This window comes from Equus asinus, chromosome 9 (genome assembly GCF_041296235.1).
Source record: "Equus asinus isolate D_3611 breed Donkey chromosome 9, EquAss-T2T_v2, whole genome shotgun sequence".
Taxonomy (NCBI): domain Eukaryota; kingdom Metazoa; phylum Chordata; class Mammalia; order Perissodactyla; family Equidae; genus Equus; species Equus asinus.
The window spans coordinates 19,153,873-19,169,853 of record NC_091798.1 but is presented as its reverse complement, the minus strand read 5'-3'; the positions used below and the strand labels follow the sequence as shown (position 1 = coordinate 19,169,853).

The 15,981-nt window shown below is 39.1% G+C and overlaps 1 long non-coding RNA gene across 1 annotated transcript in view; it reads left to right on the top strand.

Annotated features, from left to right (window-relative positions):
* The first annotated feature begins 1,083 nt into the window (after positions 1 to 1,083).
* LOC139046138 (uncharacterized) overlaps positions 1,084 to 15,981 on the top strand; it is a 42,012-nt gene continuing 27,114 nt past the window's right edge. The window contains exons 1-2 of the long non-coding RNA XR_011505732.1: positions 1,084 to 1,373; positions 4,854 to 4,945. This is a non-coding gene — a long non-coding RNA (uncharacterized lncRNA). The remainder of the gene's footprint in view (positions 1,374 to 4,853; positions 4,946 to 15,981) is intronic.

The following is a 15,981-nucleotide window of genomic DNA, read 5'->3' as shown; positions in this document are numbered from 1 at the left end:
TTGGATAATATGTACCCAGATCCATTAAGTGAATTATGATTAGCCTAAGCCAGTTATCACAGTCCCATTTCTTTATGCCAGTAATTGTCTAAGAGTGGGCCCATGACCCACTTCTGGCCAATGACATATAAGGGGAAGTATGTGGAAGGTTTGGGGAATGACTTTTCTTCTTACTCATAGAGTGATGGGAGAAGGAAGCCATTTTTATTTTTGTCCCTTCTTTTCTACTTGGATGCTTTCATAGAAGACAAAAAGAAGGGCTACAACTCTTTGGCAACCATGGGGAAATAGGCCTCAAATGAGAGCAACACATGAGCGTGGGCAAGTGGAAAGACGGAAAGTTCTTAGGTTCTTGATGATGCTGAGGAGCCATCAAAATCAAGTCTGGGACAATTTATCTCTGAATTTCTTAAAGTAAATTATAAAACAATCTTTTGATTTGAGATACTTTTTGCCAGCTTTTCTGTTACCTACAGCTAAAATCGTCCTAACTGATATAGACACCAGGAAAAGGAAGGTATGTGGTGGATTTTGGAGCTCATTTCAAAAACTAAAGAGGTTATGCCACACCCTGGAAAGCCAGCACAGAAAATGTGTTGGGCTTGGGGTTGAGACATCTTAGTTCACCTGAATCTTTCTTGTGTGATCTTGGACAAGTCATTCATCTGTTATTTTCTAGTCAATCAATCACTTATTCAACAACAAAAAAATGTCCTTGATTGCCTGTGTGTACCATGTTAAATGTTTATTCAGGAAAATGGAATTAAACCAGATGATCTCTAAATTCCTTTATTTGTAAAAATCGGATTCACCTTTTACTTTTATGTCTTTGAAAAGAGTTTTAGGAGCTATGAGTCTATAAAAATCCTGTACAATTTGACCCCAAATCTGCCTTGAGTCCAATTGTATTTACCATTGGCCTTTCTCCTCATCCAAATTTCTTGCAGATCCTTGTCTGATAGAATTAAAAAAAAAAAGTAAAAAACAACAAAGCCCACGAGCATCTGTCTCTGGCAAGCCTGCTCGTGAGTCACGTCTCCTCCTCTGCAAAGCAAAGTCTCATGAAGCCAGCTGATTAAAAGGATCACAAAAAAGAGGAGGCAGTCAGTTAAATTTAGTTTAGGTCTAGCCCCCCAATTTCTATTGTACATGCACTTATTTATTCGGTCACCAGGTCTTGGCAGGTGCAATCCATTTAGTTGAGCCTGCTCTGACTCGTCTCTCAAATTTCCTGGCTGCAGAAAAAGGCTATTGAGCTGTCCTCGGGGGTGTTATAGCTACTACTGACCAGGCTCAGTGGATGATTTCAAACTGGGTCATCACGGTCCCACCTTGATCAGGATAGGACTCTTGATTCAAGCTACCATGACCTGGTAAGTTGACTGTATGTGGTAACCCCCATTCTGGGCAATGGTGATCAGATTACCATTGTGCCAGGCTGTTAGATGGGAGATCATCCATGCTTGATGAGGGCACTCGGCTATGTCCAGGCAGAGGTAATCATTATACCAAATGGGACAGAGGATGGTGACCAACTGATCAATAGCAATCGGTGGTTGTAAGTCTTAGGTTATTGGTTTGGCTGCTAGGTATAAGCCATCCGGGGTTCATATCGGGGGTCTACGGTGTGAGGACCCAGTACCATCCAGAGTGCTGCTCTTCCATTCTTTGCATGTGCCTTCTTACTCTTGGTCTGTGATGGGTGCTTTAGCTCCTCCCACTGTGTCTGAATTCCAGTACGAAAGAAAGAATAAAAGAATTCCATGTGCTTTATTTTTTAAGAGTGTGACCAGAAAGTTGCACAAGTAGCTTCTGCTTATATTTCCCATTGGCTAGTACCCGGTCACGTGCCACAGCTAGCTTTAAGGAAGGCTGGGAAATGTAGTCTTTAACTGGGCAGCCGTGAGCACAGATAAAACTTCTATTATTCTAGAAAAATAGCTATGGAGTGAGAGACTAGAAATCTCAGGCACAGGAGTACTCAGGGGATGACAACATGAGTAGCATCTTGTTGAGCCTCAGCATCTATGCAGCTCTGAATTCTTTATGGAATGATTCTGGCCACCGCAGCAGCTCTGGTTTCCCTTTTATACTTTCTTGTTTGTGTTCTTGTCTCTTCTCCCAATTTGCTTCTACCTTCTGGGAGTGGAAAAGCCTGTTTTATCACAGGATCTTTCTATACTGGGCTTAGGTCAGTTAAATAGTATTTGCACAATTGCTTCTGTTTTTACAGACTGGAGAAGCAGATTGACCCCTCAACATATACCTTCAAAATATCTTTCTGCCACATCCTTTCCCCAGATGTGTAGCAGAATCCTTTGCCTCTACAGGTGAGAGCAGAACCCCAGCCTCAGCTGGGAGCATGTGAAACAGAGATATTTAGAGGCAGCTTTTTTGGCCTGGTGAGGGTGTGTTCTCTAGAGATGTTTGTGCCTTGTTAAGGAAAACCAACCACAATGATTTTGGTCTCTGTTTAAGATTTGTAAAAGACAGCAGCAGGTAACTGGCTCATTGCATATTCTCCAGACACTTCTATGCTCCCTGAGAGCTAAGGAGAAATGACATATTATCAGTTTCCTGATAACACAATCTAGAGCATTCCTCCAAAGAACAATTCTTGATTTCTACTTTATTTTGTCCTTTTAGGAGATATGTTACTAGGGAATTTAAAAGTTATAATATTTCATACAAGAGGGATTTTGGTTCTTTCTGTCCGTTATGTTGGCAGTGAATTGGTGACATTTGCTCATTCCCCAGTGAATCTCCAATATGTTCTTATTAAGCTCCCCGAGCAGTGGGAGAGCACCTGGCTCCCACTCCCTGACAGTGTTCTCTCCTATTTTGGTTCTGGGCTGGTTAGGAAAGACCATCTTGGTACCAGATGTCAGCCTCCCTTCTTTTAGAGGTGAAGTAGGCTCCTCATCTCTACCATCTTCTTCCACGTGGACAAAGCTTGTGTCCTATGTCTCATGTCATTCCAAGACCAGTTCTCTGCTAGGGGAAGGGCTGATCGATCTAAGAAGTTGCTCTAATGGTGGGAACATCAGGCACTTAGGTAGTTGAGCAGAGGAGATATTTTAGAGCAGATTTTTTTTACATTCCTTAAAAGCCCACTCCTATCAGATTTCAGAATCATGGACTCTCTTGGGATAAAATAACTTGAACATTAATATTTCCATGTGGATGAGGAACTGAAAGAAACTTGAAGGGGAGGTTCTGGAGAGTGAGAAAGTTCTCCACTCCTCCTCTTTGTCTGGTTTTATAAGAATATCTCCCTCTGTGTATTTACATATCTTTCTATCATCTATCTATCTATCTGGAGGGACAATTCTCTGTGTATACATCCTGCCAAAAAACTTGCTTCTTACTCTTCAAGTAAAGGGTGAAGAAGAGGGTGGGGGGTGGAGGAAGATATTTGACTGCTAAAATGAGGTTGATGTCAGTACAGATTTATTGACCCACTTTGTCCTTGTGAGACTAACGATCTGTTGTACAATCAGAGCATTTTTGCAATAGAAATCTGAAGGCCATCTTGTCTAACTGCCTATTTTACACATGATGGAAACTTTGAGGCCCATAGATAAGTGACTTGCCTGAGGCTACACAAATAAATTGCTCTGTTGCTTTAGTTTTTGGAAATTAAACTTTTTATTGAAGAATAGCATACATTCAGAAAGGTTAAAAAATTTTCCCAAAGGGATTGTATTTGCGTAGCCAGCTTGTGGACCAAGCATAGAACGTTACTGAGTGCTCCAAAATTGCCCTGTGTCCCCTCCCCAGCCATCACCCTTTCCCCAACTTCCAAAGTTTCCCAAAGGAAACTACTATTCTACTTAAAACATAGCTTAATATTGCTTGTTTTTGAATTGTATGTAAATTTAATCATACAGAATCTGGTCTTTTGTCTGGCTCTGTCATTCAACATGTTTACAAAATTGATCCATTTTCCGTGCTGCCATAGTCTGGCCATTTGCTTTGCGATACTTTATTTCAGTGCGTGAATATAACACAATTTATTTTCCTGTTGCTTTGTTTTTAATGACTAGAGATTCCTAGTGATGATTTTCGTGGCCGTCTTCATTATTTTGCCTCTAGACAGCAGTATTTTCTCAAAACCAACCTACAAGGCAGTTGTCTGAAGTTGAATCCTTAAATAAGGCAACCAGAAAGCAGAAATGTGTACCACTACTGATTGTTTGCTAGAGCAACGCCTGTTTTTCTTCATTCTGCCTTTCTCTGGCTATTAAGGAATTAGTTGATCAAGAGTCAGAGGACCGTCCCCCCTTCTTTTTTATTCTTCATTATGGCCTTTTGCTATCAAGAATTGATTTACAATTTGGGTTTTGAATGATTCATGTTAAAGTGGTTTGTCTGGAGGAGTGACTTTCCTTGTTCATTTTCTCCAGATCCTCTGGGAGAATCCAGATGGTTCTTGCATTTTCAGTGAATGAACACTTGCCATCTTGCATAATCTAATTGTCTAAAACTGCCCACATGCTTACCATCTGAAGGAGTGCTCTCTGCCAAAGGTGTCAGGTTATCTTTCATAGAGCTTTAAGAGAGAAGGCGTTTTAGCCTGAAAGTATGGCATCAAAATGTATCTCTCCTGGGTGGCTAAAACTGACAGTTCTTCAACCCCTTTATTAAAAATACAATTCACCAGTCTGAAAAAGAAAATCTAATTATTTAACCGCTAGTAGTTTTCCCTATGGTAAAATAAACCTTAAGTGTTTACAATCAAGTTAGCTAGATTTTAACCAATTTACTTATTTAACCAGGTATTAAAAAAATCCATACCATACCTTGTAAGTTCTTCTAAACTCTTTTTATTTCCATTGATTTTGATTAAACAGGTAATTGGCGGTTGATCAATAGGCACAATTCTGATGAGCTGGTTTGGCTGAACCTTCCATGTGACAGAGCTCCGGGAAGAGGGAACCCAGAGGTTTGCTGACAATCCAATCTATCTTCAATGAATGCAAGCTGGCTAATAAATATTTAATGGACAGTTGTTTGCAGTTTAATAGAATTAGATAATTCTATTAGAATTCTGTTTGGAGACCTACAGGTATCATATATCACAGTTGAAGACATGGTTAATAATTTAAGCTAAGTGACTAGTAATTAGAGAGACAGTCAGATTAAGCAGGAACTTTTGGTTTTAAGTCATTTGGGAATTTATTTTTGTGTGTGTGTGTGTGTGTGAGAGAGAGAGAGAGAGAGAGAGAGAGAGAGAGAGAGAGAGAGAGAGACAGAAGAATTGTATAGGATTTTAGACTGTAAACCATTACAAGGATTAGCTAATGCAGCAAGTCTGGGCCAAGCCTTAAATGTGATAACAAAGCATGAGGCCCCTGGGGTTTATTTAATATCTCATCCTCTCAGTTAATGAGATGGAAAATAGTTCACTGTTTATCTACAGTAGGTTGAGCAGATGTTGCCAATTCCGTTTTATGGAATGTAATCTTGGTGAGATTGTCTTCTGCCCATTACCTTTTCATGGCCTCAATCTCTCCTGTACTCTTCTTGTTTGCGGGTTGCAGACACCCTCCTGGCAGTGGACCAGATGAGAAAACTTCTAAGTTAGGACTTAGTGGCCTTTTCACGTTCTGAACACTCAGTTGCCTCTACTATGGCAAAGCTGGTTGGTTGGTGCAGAAAGATTCGCTAACAACACAAGGCTTCTAAAATGTGAAGACTGTTGACTCCAAGGACCACTCCCCCAATTACTGTTTATGAAACTCTTCAAGTTTGTGATTTTATGTCATTTTCCTCCTTTATATTTTTCTGTTCTACAGATACATAGTATATTAATTGGAGCATTGGGTCTAAGGAGCCCAGTATGATTTTTTTTTGTAAGCAATTTCAATTTTTCAGAACCATCAGGTAATTAGTATTTTCCTAAATTGTGGTATCAGGAGAAAGGGGCTAATTTAGGAAAATAAGGTAGTAGAAATTTAGTTAAAGGCAATAAGACACTTTAGGAAGTGGCCTGTGGATCTGTTGGAACTTGTCTCTACCTGTAACAGAAAGCTGGACTTGTAATAGGCATAAATGTATAAAGGCTTCATTTCTCATTCAGAAATATCTGTAAATGTGTGATATTTGGTGTTAGATCAGTGGTGAAAGGATGTGAGGGACCGAAGTCTGTGATTCTCTTGACTTTTTCTCCTCATGTCCCAAGATGGCTGCTGCCACTCTAACCATTATGTTTGTATTACAGGCAGGAACTAGCAGACAGGGGTAGTGTTTCCCAGAAATTCCCAGGAGACATCTGCTTATTTCTCATTGGTCATAAATGTGTCACATGGCCACCCTTAGCTGCAAGGGTCTCTGGAAAGGTGGGTTTGTATTTCTCTATTCTCTATAGAAGAGGAAGGAAAAGAAAAAAGAATTGGAGTAAGTGTTATGTGAGACAGCCTATAATATTTGCTATATTTTTTAAGGAAATTTCCTTATTTTGTAGCAAATACTGACTTAAATCTCTCCTACCAGAATATGAGTCCTTCAAGATTTCTGTAGGGGGATGGCCCCATGACCAAGCGGCTAAGTTCACATGCTCCACTTTGGCAGCTTGGGGTTCACCGGTTCAGATTTTGGGCATGGACCTACACACCACTCATCAAGCCATGCTGAGGCGGCGTCCCACATAGAAGAACTAGAATGACTTACAACTAGGATATAGAACTGTGTACTGGGGCTTTGGGGAGAAAAAAAAATAAAAAGAGGAAGATTGGCAACAGATGTTAGCTCAGGGCCAATCTTCCTCACCAAAAAAAGTATACCTTTATTGAAAAAAAAAAGGAACCCTTTCTTAAAGATTAATTCTAAAGAAAAAAAAAAGGAAGATTCCTGTAGGCTGAGTGTTCTAAATGCTAACTGCAAAAGCTTGCACATGACATATTGGCAGTTCTTGATAATTATGCTATATTCTTGGGAGAAGGAAGTAGAAAAGGGAAGAATTAGGAGGAAAGCAGGGACTAAAGACGATGTTAATATGTATATATTAACATGATGTTAATATATAACTAAAATATATATCATACTGAATCATTAGAATGTTACAATCCTTAAATATCCTCAATTATTCTAGTTAAATTTTTAGGTTTAGCTTTATTTATATTTACTAAAAGGCTGTTCTTAGTGATGTGTTATAAAATAATATTTTCGCTTATTTTCCTTAGCCTTTTTTCCTTAGTTTTAAAAGTACTTATTTTCCTCTTACCTCAAAGAGATACCGATCATTGCAAAAATTTTACAAAACACAGATTAAAAAAAGGAAGAAACATTCAAAACCACATAACGAAATAATTTATGTTGATATTTTGTTTGTGTAATAAAACCTTATTTTATGAAAATTCAAGGAAGTGGTGAAATGGTGTAATGCAAACATTAATGTTTTGTTAAATGTACAGATTTGAAATAAGAATTTCTCAAATTAAAAATTATGCCCTAGAAGGGTATCTTTCAAAGCTGGGTCGCCATAGGAATTACAAAGGGTGTTTAGGGCTGAGAGTTGGGGTCACTCTGGTAGGTAATCCCAGCCCCCGGAACGTTTTGTCAGAATTAGTCTTCAGGAGCCCCTCACTTGCACCCAAGAGATCACCCTAGATAGCATCTTTCGTGTGAGTTGTGTGTACCTAGATTAAACGTAAGATTGTGCCTTACATTCTTTTTCGGTAGTATCTTATTTTATTTGTTTGCCTGCTTTGTTATCCTATCCTGCCCTCAGCAGATTTGTAGGGGCCAGTGAGAAAAATTTTCCAAAATGCTTGTTGCCATGATTAACAGTTAACCTGGTAACAATATAGGGTCTACCACATGATTCCTTCTTTTCAGGTTCTTTTGAATAATGTGAACAGGGTTCAGATTCAACTAATGTTTAATGAGCTCTAGCTGTGTTTCAGACATCATGCTAGGCACTAATTCCATTTGCACTCAGACTAACCCTGCGTGAAAGTGGTCATGTACTTAGTGTTACCCTCGCCTTCTTTTTCTTGCCTCCCATATCTAATTAGCAAATCATATGGGCTCTACCATCAATTACTTCATGTCTGAGTCTGATCAGTTCCTAGCTCAACCACTACTTCTTTAGTCTAAATCACTACCATCCTTTGCAGAGACTGCTTCAAGATCCTCCAGGCTGCTCTCTGCTTCCACTCTGTACCTCCCCTCCAGTCCATCATCATTTTTCTACTGGGAAGACAGTGGGAAAGTGTAATCTGATCAATAGACAAACATATTGTATGGCTCCTAGTATCAGTTGTATGTGGTGAGCTGAGGAGCAAGAAGGTTAGGAAGAGTTTTGTACATTTAAATAATCAGAAATATAAAGTTATAAGAAGAGGATTCAGATTTCACTGATGTCTAGTCAAAATGGAGGTGTGGAGGAATATATTCGATTATGCATTTAGACAATTTAAATACACCATATATTTTTTCTTTTGTTGCGAATCGTGCAAAATCTAATTTGTCAGAGTTCCTGCCTTAATAGAGCAAGGACAGGTATCAGTACTACAGACAGGGACTACACTTGTGTACGATGTTGCATGTTTTCTGCATCCCAACTTCAGTAATGAATTTTGATCCACTATGCTAGAAAAAAGACTGAACTATCTTTTTGTTCTCTTAGATAGACAGTTATAGTACAAGATTATTGTCATGTGGAGAGGTGATCAAAGAGCCAGGAGATGAAAGGAGTAGGATAAAGTTATTACAGAAGTGTTAACAGTCAGTTAATTAACAAAAACATTAGAATATTTTTGTGGATTTTGTAGTACTCATGACATTTGTCAACATTAAAAAATTTGTAGTTTGCTGTGATTTCTTTTCTCGTTCTTAATAAACATTCACTTTCATACCTAATTTTGTATTTGAAGTTAAAGAGACACCTCCTCCCCCGCCCCCCACCCCCCCCATTATTTAAGCTTTGGGCTCTGCCAAATCTGGATCTTGCTTTATTTTTGTGATTCTGCTCTGGCTTTATTTTTATGAGGTAACCCAATTACAGGATCTCCAGAAGGTCCTTCTCCTTAGTTTGAAGTGAGTTTCTGTTTCATACCACCCAGAGAGCTCTGTCTAACACAAATACCTTTAGAGAAATTAGTGGCTGAGTGGGACCCAGAGGAAAGGAGAAGAAAACATGTGTGGTGGGTGGGGAAGGAAAGGTCTCAATTGTGGAACAGCTCTCTGGGAGATCATGGTCACGTGGGGATAGGTTGGGGGGGGGTCATTATGGTATTCCTTGAGATCCCAAAGGAACCTAGTAGTCATGGGACAAAGAACTTACCTCCCCCCACAACCCCTGTCCTCCAGCCCCACAAAGAAAAAAAGCATGGAGGGAGAGTGAAACGGTCTGTAGAATTTAGCTGGCAGCCAGTCCGCTCCCTTGCAAGTTGTACACACTCCTCAATCCAATGTGTTTACTTTGTATGAGGAGGCCGAGGTGCCGCTATCCACTCAGACAAGGCTGGTCATAATGAAAGCAAAACAGCAGGAGCTGTACAGTGGAGAGGGCTCTTTTGATTTGTAGCTTCTTTTGTTGCTTCCTTTTGAGTTTCCTTGGTTCTGTGGTTTGGACCTCCACAGACCTAGAAAAGTTCAGAAACTTGAAAGGGAAAAAGCCCTTCCATCCCAGGGCCGGCTCCTCCACTTTCATCCTGTGTCAGGTGTTCACGCCTCGCAAAGATGGTGCTAAATGGAACTCTCTGCAACCTCTGGGTAGCTGGGAGTCCTTCTGCGATGTTATGTTCTGGCAATAATGGAGTCTTGTTACTACAGGCTGTTAACATGCACCTTCTATTGTCAAAGAAAGACTTCCAGGCAGCCACAAAGCACACGGCTTCCAGTAGAATCTCAGGCTCCAGGATCTCTCAGGGAGTTTGGTTCTGTGAAAGGAACATAGAAACCTCAGGCCCTTACTTCTAAGAGCTCTTTTTCTCTTTTTCCCTGAGTAAGTTGTTTCATTTTATCTGTATGTTTTGCAACACAAGGAGTTTAAAGTAGATGGTTGTGGGAAACAAGCAAGTACAAGCAATTTCAGGGAATGTGCTTTGAAATGAGATTGTGTTATCTTTTTTGAAGGACTGATATTCTAAATATCTATATCTACACAATAGGCTAGATATCTTGCTTTCTGGAATTTTCTATGTGTCCTACTTTGACTCCTAGGGAGGATAAATATATGGAATATGTTCTGATATGCCACCATCCCCTGTCTGTGTAGACATTGCTATTTGATCATGGCATTCTTTCCTGCTAAGCTCTGATGTGGCTTCCAAACCATTTTCAGAGAGGGTTTACTCTCAATCCACTGAAATTTGTGTCTTAATGAAAAAGATTGTCTAGGCCGTGAAAAGTTCCCTTTACATGATTCTAAGATCCTTTTACCAAAGACCTTAAAGGCCAGAACTTATTTGCTTACTTCTAAGATAAAAAAGGAGACTATGAAGTTTTGTGGAAAGTTTTAAATAGGCATGGGACGGTAGGGCTGGTGAAATGTGGAAGAGAGAGTGATGTGTTTAATTTATATTAGGTATTTTGTCTGCTGGGCTGATTATAAAAAAAAAGCTACCTTAGCAAATCAATTATAGTTAGAATGACAGGGTGCAACAGTAATAGTGGAGACAAGCTTCATTAGGCATTTGTGAGTGTGGCTTTTTTCTTCTCAAAGGTCTGCCTGGGTCACTGGAATAACTGTGAATTTGGGTCAAGGACCCGAGTAAGGAGGGGAAGGCTCATTTATCATCAGAGAAGGGTGAGACAACTGTCATCACTCCATTTGACTCCAGCTGTGAAGTGAACAGCTTATTTTGTTTTAGTGATGATTTGAGAGGCTCATCAATAAAATCACCAATGCTCTTTGCAGTGTGGCAATCTATCTGTGTGTCAGTAGTGTGTGCGTGTATGCACGCACATGCACGTGTGCTGGTTGCAAGCAGAAAGGAAAAAAAGCAGGAAAAAACTTCACCTTTACACACATATTTACATATGATTTCCTCCTCTCCATTTGCTGATTGGAGGGACTCGTCTCGGAGTCTCCAGCTGGTCCATCATTGTCCCTGATGGTTAGCATATTGCGCTTGTTTCGCAGCTTTATTGCTGAAATGTGCTTCGGTTGCCTACTGTGCTACTCATATAACCAAGCCCGGAGGATTCTTTGGAGGAAGGAGTGATTAACCGCAAGAAATGGACTGAGTAGACCCTCATCAGTCACTTTCCTTTATTTTCAAGAGCTCATCTCTTGAAACAATTATTCTGAAGACTCTAAGGTCCTTGTAGTAATTTCTTGGGTGCTTACTAAGCGAACACACACTCAGCATTTATGGTATGTGAAGTACTGTGCTAAGTTTCTTTTTTTCATGATTTCGTTTAATCCCCACAGTCACACTGTGGGGTAGGTCTTATTAGTGTTCCCTGCATTAGTTAGTGTGGCCAACTGTTCTGACAACTAGACCTCAAATGAACGATGCCTCAGATACCGCTGAAGTCTGTCTTTGCTCACATAGTTGTACCGTGAGGGTGAAAAACTTAGGGGGGGTGGCCTGCATCTATGCATTTATTCAGGGACCTGGGCTGGTGGAGGCTTCGCTGTCTTCAGCAAATAGTTTTAAGATAACTCTGGAGGATCACCTCCATTCTAGATAGCTGAAAGGTGAAAAGAAAACTGATGGAGTACTGTGTGGAAGGTCTTTATGTGTCAGGTCTGGAAGCCGGGGACGTCACTTCTGTTCACATTCTGTTGGCTAGAACTTGACTGCCTCTAGTGGTGAGGACAACTGGGAAATGTGGTCCCTGGCTGACTCTGAGACAGCTCCACACTATGGAAGAAGCGTAACACAGATTTCTGGTGATCTGTTAACCACGTTTGCCCTAGTTCGTTCCTCTGGCTACCAAATATCTAAGAGCACCTTTCTTCTTTTTTAATTGCAGTAACACTGGTTTATAACATTATATACATTTCAGGTGTATATAATAATATATTTCTTATTCTGTGTAGATTACATCATGTTCGTCACCCAAGGACTAATTGCAATCTATCATCACACACACGTGCCTAATCACCCCTTCCGCCCTCCTCCCTCACCCCTTCCCCTCTGGTAACCACTAATCCAATCTCTTTTGCAATGTGTTTGTTTGTTGTTTGTATCTTCTACTTATGAGTGAGATCATACGATATTTGACTTTCTCCCTCTGACTGATTTCACTCAGCATAATACTCTCAAGTTCCATTCATGTTGTCACAAATGGCTGGATTTCATCATTTCTTATGGTTGAGTAGTATTCCATTTTACATATGTATCACATCTTCTTTATCCATTCATAAGAGCACCTTTCTTCTCATACTGTTTCCTAAGAAAGACAATCCAGAGTCCCATTCAGTTATTGCATCCAGGTCAAAGTCCAGGCTTTCTGGGTAATGCACTGTCCTACGTCAATGTGGATGGATAAGATTCCTTGTGCTTTGCAACATGTGAAATGAAAGCTGAGTTATCTTTCCTCCCCCTACCACATACCCAATAAGTAGTGACAGTATAACCACACACACCAACGCCATCCTGGAAAAGAAAGCATGGGAAACTCAACGCATTGTTGATCTGCAGCAATGATGAAATCCTCCCGGGCATAGCTTATGGTGGACTTTTTAAAAAACATTTAGTGGGAATTTGAATAGAAGTAATCTTCTCTGTTTGGTATATACATAAACACACATACATACAGGTATATAAAACACGTATTATATAGTGAATTCATATGTACCTATAATATATCTATATGGATATAATATTCATATTTATACATATATGTGATGAAAGAACACGTGTAATAGTGAATGAATCTTGTTATTCACATCCTCTATATCTTTACTTCATTTTAAACCTTTCTTATGTAAAATAAAGCATACACTGAGAACATGTACATACATGTACAATTTAACATAGTAATAAAGTGAATATCATTGCAATCATGCAGGTCAAGAAATAATATTACCTGCAGGCCAGAAGCCCCTCTCCTCCATCACTTCCTTACTATAACCCTTTCTATTATTGCCTAAGTTGTTACTCTCCTGACTTAACGAGACTCACCTCTCTGTTTTCCTGTGTAGTTTTACCACCTAAGCACCCATTCCTGATATACATACTTTCGATGTCTGTTTTTGAATTTTACCTGAATGGACTTATGCTGTGTGCATTTATGCTTTTCACTAAACATTGTAATATTTGTTGAATATTGCTGAAGTTGATTTATTTTTGTTCGTGATTTAGAAGTGCTTATCTTATTCTAGTTGATTACATTTTTGAGTCTTACGTATTCAGGAAATATACTTAATCCTATGGTCTGCTGCTTTGCGAAAAATTAATCAACAACAGTTATTCTGTATTAACTACAAGATATATTGATTTTTTTGCTTAACTCAGCTTTTTTTCTCTTTTCTTTAGTTTTTATGGACTTATAACATGCATACAATAAAGTACACAAACTTTGTGCCTATCTTGATGAATTTTTACAAATATACTGTTGTAACCACCACTGGGACCAAGTTATAGAACTTTCTAGCACCCCCAAAGGCTTCTTCATGCTCTTTTCAGTCAATACTCAGCCTCCACAGGTATAACCATTTTGATTTCTATCATCATACATTAATTTTTCTTTTTCTTGAACTTTATATAAGTGAAATCATACAGTAAATTCTCTTTTGTGCCTGTTTTTCAATATGTTTTGGGGTTTTATTCATGTCGTTGGGTGTCGCAGTAGTTTGTTCTTTTTTATTGCTATGTAGTTTTTCATTGTATGAATATATCACGATTTGTTTATCCACTCTAGATTATAATAAATAAAACAGCTCTGAGCAGTCTTGAACATGTCTTTTTGTGGGTGGATACGTAGATTTATTCATCCTGGGAATATGCATAGATGTGGAATTGCTGGGTGACAGGGCAGCTGTCTATTCAACTTTATCAAAATTGTTTTCCAAACAGTTTTGGAGATTGCTTTTAGCACTTTACACTCCAGTTGCCAGTGCCTGAGCATTCCAGTTGCTTCATATCATCACCAGCACACCATGTTGTCAGTATTTTTAAAATTTTAACCAGGGGTTGGCAAACTATTTTGGTAACTGGACACATAGTAAATATTTTAGATTTTGTGGACCAGAAGACCTCTGTCTCAACTATTTAACTCTGCTATTGTAGTGCAAAAGCAGCCATTCACACTAAGTAAACAAATGGGCGTGGTTGTGTTTGCTGATCATTGGTTGAAAACGTCTATTCCAGCACATCTGTATTCCGGCCAGTGGGTAGGGGAGAGGGGAAGTGGAAGGCATTTTTCTTTTCTTTAAGAGCGTGACTCACAATTATATCACTTCAATCCACATCTTATTGGACAGAAATTTGTCATGTGAACAGTTTGCAAGAGAGCATGAGAAATTATTTAGCCCTCTATGATCAGCTGAAACTCTCAGGGGTTCTATTAAAAGAAGAAAAGGAAAATGGATATTGGTAGACAACTAGCTATCCTTCCCACAGTGGGCCATGTCCTGTGGAAAATTTCTTTAAGTTAAGGAAAATTGATTTTTATTTCTTTCATTATATTCCATCTCTCTTTCATTCTTTTCTCCTTGAACTCTTGGTAGACAGATATTGGCTTTGTAAGATCCATGACCTTTGCCACTTTTCTTACAATTTCTCTTTCTTTGTCCATTTGATAGATTTTCAACTTGTTAATTCGGGTTTAGTCAATGTCCATTTGGAATTCAGTTTATTTAGTTTTTTTAAAAAAATCCTAGCAATCATATTTTTAATTTGCAGACTGTGATTACTGCTTTTCACAGTGCTCTTTTAAAGCTGTAACATCCTTTTCAAATCTCTTGAAGATTGTTATATATTTAAATTTCTATTAAATATTGCTCATAAGCTCCATTTACAGGAACTGGTTATTTTGCTTTTAAGCCTAGTGTCTCTTTCATTTGTTAGTTTTCCTCATAAGTTCTGTTAATTTGGGATTCTTGCTTATATTTGTAAATTGGGCTCTATATTGGTAGTACTAGTAATTGTGTTGGATTTCTTCAGCACAAATGAAAATAGCTATTCTTCTGATAGATAATTCGGTTATGGTTATGGGATCCATGGCTCTACAGCTATGAAGGGCAGAAGATGGAGCAACGTTTGGCTGTGTAGCTTTTCTATAGGTGCATGAGGAGCCTAACTTTGCGATGCTAGGAGTTTCATGCAACACAGTCGGTGTTTCAATGCTCACTTGAGTTGTCTTTTGGGGGCATAGCTTCCACTTTGTTTACAGTGATCTATTTGAGGCTTGTCATTCAAAATATGTTGAAGTCATTTGGAAAGCAGTTATCCAACATTTTAATTAATTTTCTCACAGACAATCGCAAGGTTTGTTATCTCCACCAGGGCTTGCCCACTGTACCTGATTCTCTTATATGGGGATTATTCTGTAGTTTTGTTGGTCTTCTCTTTTGTCTGCATGCGGTTGTAGGTTTCTCAGTTCTTTGGGAGTCCACTGTCAATCTTATGACATGAGTTTTCTCTCTTGCAGAAGTTCCTTAATGATTAGGCTGGCTGATGCACCCTCTGTGCTCAGTCAGCCAACATGAAGTGGGACTGCCTCTATCAGTTGAATTTTGTGTCAGGGCTATTGGAGTATGAGCCAAGAATCTCAACAGGGTTCTTGGAACAGGCTAAAACTTTGAAAGCAATGTCCTTTCTGTGTTTCAATAACTTGTTTAAAAAACATTCCAACAAAATGTGTCATTGGAAGGACAGTTTTGTGGTAAGCCTGGGAGGTGTATATCTGGATAATAGCACAGAGTTTGGTACAGCAGGCATCATGGGACGGTCAAGAGAGCCAGTTACCATGCCAGCTAAGACCTAGAGAAATGGAGTCAAATGACCAAGTGGGAGATGGGGGAGGTTTTGTGTTTGAATTTGTTACACTGTGCTGTGGTTTTGTTTGTCTTTATTT